Source organism: Triticum dicoccoides, chromosome 7B, assembly GCF_002162155.2.
Source record: "Triticum dicoccoides isolate Atlit2015 ecotype Zavitan chromosome 7B, WEW_v2.0, whole genome shotgun sequence".
Classification (NCBI taxonomy): Eukaryota; Viridiplantae; Streptophyta; class Magnoliopsida; order Poales; family Poaceae; genus Triticum; species Triticum dicoccoides.
This window is the reverse complement of record NC_041393.1, coordinates 710,707,061-710,712,947: the sequence shown is the minus strand read 5'-3', so window position 1 is coordinate 710,712,947 and position 5,887 is coordinate 710,707,061. Positions and strand designations below refer to the sequence as shown.

General features: G+C 43.3%; 1 non-coding gene across 1 annotated transcript; it reads right to left on the bottom strand.

Annotated features, from left to right (window-relative positions):
- Positions 1 to 4,749: 4,749 nt before the first annotated feature.
- LOC119342279 lies at positions 4,750 to 4,953 on the bottom strand. The gene has a single exon (XR_005165511.1). It is a non-coding gene; the product is annotated as a U2 spliceosomal RNA (small nuclear RNA).
- Between the last annotated feature and the right edge of the window lie 934 nt (positions 4,954 to 5,887).

Here is a 5,887-nt window from a genome sequence, read left to right as displayed (position 1 = left end):
GTAAAACAAAATTCATTTTACTGAAATCTCAAGCATGTTTTGGCTGTTTTCTGCAACAACAGCAACAAAAAGAATCACTATCAAAGAAGAGAGGGCGTGCAGAAGCTACCATACCTGCAGATATACTTGTGACGGTGGAGTCGCCAACAAGGAGACCCACCTCTGCCCAAAGACACCGGCTCCCACGCACTGCTGGGATGTGGGCAACCACGAGCATGCTCGTCGGGAGGCATCCTCAATCGCTGGCGATGGCTGCCTTCCCTGAAAACGAGGGCTCTGCTGGTGAGGTCCGAGATCCCGATTGGAGAGGAGAGGAGGTGGCATCCGCTCAAGTCGACGCTGGCAACAGGCGCTCGGCTCGAGTGTCCGGGCCTGCCGTTGGGCAGCGCCACAGCACAGGAGGTGGGGCCCCTCTTGCTCCCGAACAACGGTGCGCATCAGCGGAGGCTGGAAAACTTGGGGCGGGGAAGAGAAAGAGGGGAGAGGTGCCAGCCACCATGCGCTGGGATTTCAAGATCGGAGGAGGAGAGAAGCGACGGGAAGAAGCAGTGAAGAGACGACAGTGCAAAGGAGCGACACGTGCTACGCGCCGTCCTCCTACCCCCCACGCCACTTTGCACTACGACAGTGCAGAGCAGTGAAGAAACGGCCAACAAAATCGGAAAGTCCGAAGAGTAACCGAGCTCGCTTGTTCTCACTCAAAAGTGTCCATCCCACGTCAGCCTCCAATGCATCCTGTATTTGATTTTTGTATTAGGTCTAATTAATCCCAACCTACTAGAAAACTTACGATGTGCTAGGGCATTTTTTGCATGGCCAACATGAACAAATCCCAATTTTCAAATTGTAAAATGTATTCGCATTTTTTGCATGGTGAACATGAACAAATCCTAATTTGCAAATATTTAAATGTAATCATCATTTTCAACGAACATTAATTTTTTTATTTTGCAAATTATGAAATGTTATCGTCCCAAATCTGCTAGGATAGGCCCTTTTTTTTGCACCGCTAACATGAACAGAAAGCAATTTGTAAATTGGGATTTGAAATCGTCCTTTCTTAATTAATCTTTAATCTGTTAGACAAATGAACATGCAAAGCATTTTTTGCACCTGAATTTACAACTGTCCATTTAACCACAACCACTAAACGCGCCCGAGCGCCATTCCTCCGCACTCCCAACAAAACCGAATATTGCCAGATGTGCACGGGCATCATGGTGCCTGTTAAAAAAACATTTTTTACAACTAAAAAAATTGAAACCTTTTGTAAACATGCACGCACACATATATACTTTATATGTGCAAAAATTTATAACATTTTGCTTTCCCACGTAGTGTAAAAAAAGACAAATATGTATTTTCAAATGGGTCGGAATTTTTTTGGCCGGAATTTTGTTTTTTTGTATAGTTTTCAAATTACATTTCTTTTCGAAACAAAATTCCATGGATCCGTAGTGAATAGATGGAAGTTTCCACAGAATTATTTTCGATTTTTTTTTACTTTTAGATATGGGTTTTGCATTTTTTTTTAAGGGCACCATGGTGCCTGAGCACACAAACTTCACACTCCAACAAAACGGGCCATCGCACTTGGGAGGGACGAGTGCTTTTAAAAAACGTGAGCGGAAAGAGTCAAAACCGATGTCAGAAATAGTCGTTCCGAGGAGTTTTAACCCCCAGGGAGTTTAGTGATTTAGGTGATTGTGTTACATGATGGTTAAAGATAATCAGTGAGAAGACTTTTATGCTTGCTACATATTAACTTACTTTGGTGCTAATATATTCAACTCTTTTTAGTGCTTTTCAGTACAATCTGTACCAGTTTCATTTTGCAATCAACAGAAGACGACGTAAGTAAGATATACTGTAGAGTACCTTGACGATACACTTTACAATCCGAAGACATTTTGAGAGCTTAGATGACGATTTCGGTCATATGGATTCGTGTGTTCGCCAATGACAGCCCACCGGACACAACTACCATGAAGAGCTACTTAGTCGATGTGGTCATTTGAACTGTCAAAGCATCTTATATTTAGGAACACAGGGAGTAATATATAGCGTTCTCTATAAAAATTATACCTAAGTATCTATTTCTTTATGCTTTAAGGATTTTATTATCAATCTCTAAACCACTCTTATTTGCATAGTTTGAATGCTTGGTTCGCTCTTGCTTTTTGCGTCAGCTGTGCAACGGGTCAAAAGTGTTGGAACAAGTTAGGATCCCAACAAAAATGCTTTTGGATGCTATGATGCAACAGATTGGCCTTCCAAATCGTAGTGTTCTCAACATAGAAAGTAAAGGAATGTTGGTGTCGACGCAACAATTCAGTTATGTCCATCTAAGCATCAACTAAGCAATGAACTTTCAAGGAAATCAATATCCATCTAGGTCTACGAAAATTTCGAAGAAGCTGAAGATTGACTAGAAAATGAATCTATTAGGTTTATGGAAGACTCTTACAACAAAGTGGTGCAAGACTTCAACTATGATAAGTTCCAGCTGGTTCAACAAAAAAAATCTCTAAAACAGGAGCTTAAAGAAAATAAGTAATAATGGACTATCTAAGCAGCAGCTGGTGCAGTATTCCGGGCGGAGATCGCATGACAGTGAAAGAACTTTACCATATAAGGATACCAACTTCATAGCAGGATCAACACTCGAAGACATCGATTTTAACCATACTCCATCGCAAATAAGATATGTTGCAGAGCTCCTCAACGATACGATTACAATCAAACGACATTCTATAAAAAACGGGTAGTATTGGAGACTGGATGATGATATGGAAGGCATTTCTGCTTTTGGTATTGGCAGCCCACCGAATACACCCACCATGATGAGTTGCTTAGACAATGAAGTCATTTTCGATACCGATGACACATGCAACGATGATTCTACCTGATGTTCATCACTGCGTATATCACTCATCATAAGAGAGATGACCAGACCTATCTATATGATGCATCACTACTTATGTAGCTTGCTTACTAAATGTAAATAAGCTACAATAAATTGTAACATTGTGTATCAACATTATACCTTAGTATCTATTTCCTTATCTTCCAATCAGTGTCTAAATATTCTTACGTGCATGGTTTTCAATGGTAGGTTTCTCTCGCCCTTTGCACCATCGGCGCAAAGTACTCATTATTTCAATCCGTGTCTGAGTTTTCCTATCACCACTCTTACAATATTTGGGTTGCTGCCGGCCTTTGCGCCATTGGCGCAACAGGTCATCTAGTAAGAAAAAAAGCGATCCATCTGTCCAACCATGGCGACAACGATGATTGCACCACCCGTGAGGAAGCTGGCAAAGCAAAGGGTATATCGCAGGATCTCCTCCGCTCTAATGGAGATGTCGGGCCGAACGACAACACCACCAGCTCCCTCCCTCCCTGAGTACGGGGCCCGCACGCAGCCCCGCCCATTCGCATCTGGCTCCTGATGATCATGATCCTCCTCGACGCCGTGCTAGTCGGATAGTTGGAGGTTCCATCTTTCTGTCGGGCCTACCGCATCAACATCAGCAACCATCGTTTTCGCTCACAGCTGTGGCCTTTCCTCATTCTCTTTTCTTGCTTCAAGTGGGTAGAATTAGTGTGCGTTGCGTTCCCATAAATAGATGTCAGTTTGGTACAGCTCCAATGGATTTTGAAACAGAGGTGGTACTAGCATGCTTGAGAGAGAGTGTGGAGGAGAGGTTTCTCGTCCGTATAGAGTTATGCTCCATACTATGCAAATGAGAATATACTAACACATATGCCCGTGCGTTGCAACGGAAGTGATATTATTTTTATGAGAAGTATCGGGAGAGATAATTGATGTGTCCATTAAAACGGTCTCTGCTGCGGTGGGGTGAGAGAGCAAGGAGCGGCGGTGTTCTCGTGGGTCATGTTTGGCCCGCGAGATCTTGATAGTTGTGGGGTTGGTCAGAGTGTTGGCCACCACCAAACTCGTGCCTCTTTTCCTCCGGATCCGCATCCGTGTCTAGGTAGTGGTTGCCTCCTCATTTTGTGGTTTCACGGCGACCTTCGAGGCGTAGTTGCTTCAGCCACTCTCTCCTACATTGATGTTATCGGAAGGATTGCTAATTGCAATGAATTCTGTTTCATCGGCATAACCAACGCATAACCACGTAGTCCCTCCTTTGCCAGGGTTTATTCTGTTAAAATAAATCAGCGCTCACTTGTCCACATTTTTATAATCAGAGCCAAACCAGTATATCCTCTTTTACTAAGATGTGAGATACTATTTCAAATCTAGATGTGAGATACTATTTCACATCTAGATGTGAAATAGAAAATCCGTAAAAATATTGTAAGTTTTATATTTATTCTAAGTTAATCTTCCTTGAGTTTGACTATGGAAATATTTACTAACAACCACAACTTCCAAAAAATATAGTATAAAAATATACTTTATGATAAATCTGATGAAACTAATTTGATGTTGTGATATACTTTACTTGTGGATGTTTGTATGTTATTTATAGACTTTATCAAATGTACAGAATTTTTTTGTTAGGACAAAACTGAAACTACGAATATCTTGAAGATAGATGGTTGCGTGCTTGAGAAGGGAGTGTGGAGGAGAGGGTTCTAATCTTTTTTTTATTGCGAGTGGTTTCTAATCGGCACTTCACTCACCCTGAAGTTATGTGCATAGTATGCAAATGAGACTATGATATTATATATACTCCTCCATAAAAAAAAAGAAACTATAAAGATTTCATTATGTTTTGGTTGGGGTATGCCTGTTCCAAACAATAGTGCAACGCTTGGACGACACATGAGGACCCATGCAGCAAGCTACATTTTACAGTTCCTCCTCCCCTCAAAAAAATTAAATTAATATCATAGTGTGAATCCGAAGATCCACGTATCAGATATTAAACTGACAGAACAGATACTACACTTGATCTTAGCCAAAGAGGCCGAGAAAGGTAATACCCTAAATCGTGCCCTTGGCACCCTTTTTATTTCTTGCTGAACCGCCTCAGGTATCCGGGCACGCCATGTGGGATTAATCCCAGCGACGAGTCAAAGCCTCTTTTCTGTTTTCAGAATCTGTATACAACAAGTCAGAGCTGCGTTTGTTTGCCCGCTCAACCAGCGCTGCGGGCCGGGGTAGGTTTTTCCTTCGATCAGCAAGGGCGTGACGGCCCACATGCTCCATGGCCCAATCAGTCGTCGCTAAGATGGTCTTAATTACAGTATCCAGTTTGTCTCAATTTTTTTTACGGTATCCAGTTACCCCTCAAGATCTGCGTGCGTTGCAGTTCCACGTGGCAACCAAAGACTGCTCTTCGTAAACAAATGGAGTAGCAGCCTCATTCCTGCTGCACATGGAAAGGAAGAAATGCTCGCAATCCATACACGAAGGAGACCACGCACACACAAGCGCTCGCTTGATCCGCGCACAAAACCTGAAGAAAACAAAGTCACATCAGCAAACAGTTCTCCAGATATATATTCCCAGACAAAGATGTATGCATGCCGGGAACAAAGATGACTGGAGCGGATATGGGAAGGGGACGAGGGTCGAGCGGGAAAGGGAATATGATGAGCACAAAATGGCGAGCTGGAGCAGTACTGGTACACAAGTGCTACTACCATCATTGATGGGGCTGGGAGTTCCATGCATGCACGCAGGCATGGTGGCGCAAGTACCGGCAAGGCTGCGACTATGCGAGCTGCAATCCTTTCTGCTGGATGCTGGTGCTGGGCGATCGATCGATGATCTAGAGACGACGGAGGTACACATGGCCCGGTCAGCCACCACGCCACGCCCATGTGCACCTCTCCCTCGCCCCGAACTAGGCAGCGCGCGCCCGTACTGGTACTATCTTTACAGTTTCTAAGCTCTCACGAATTACAGCGC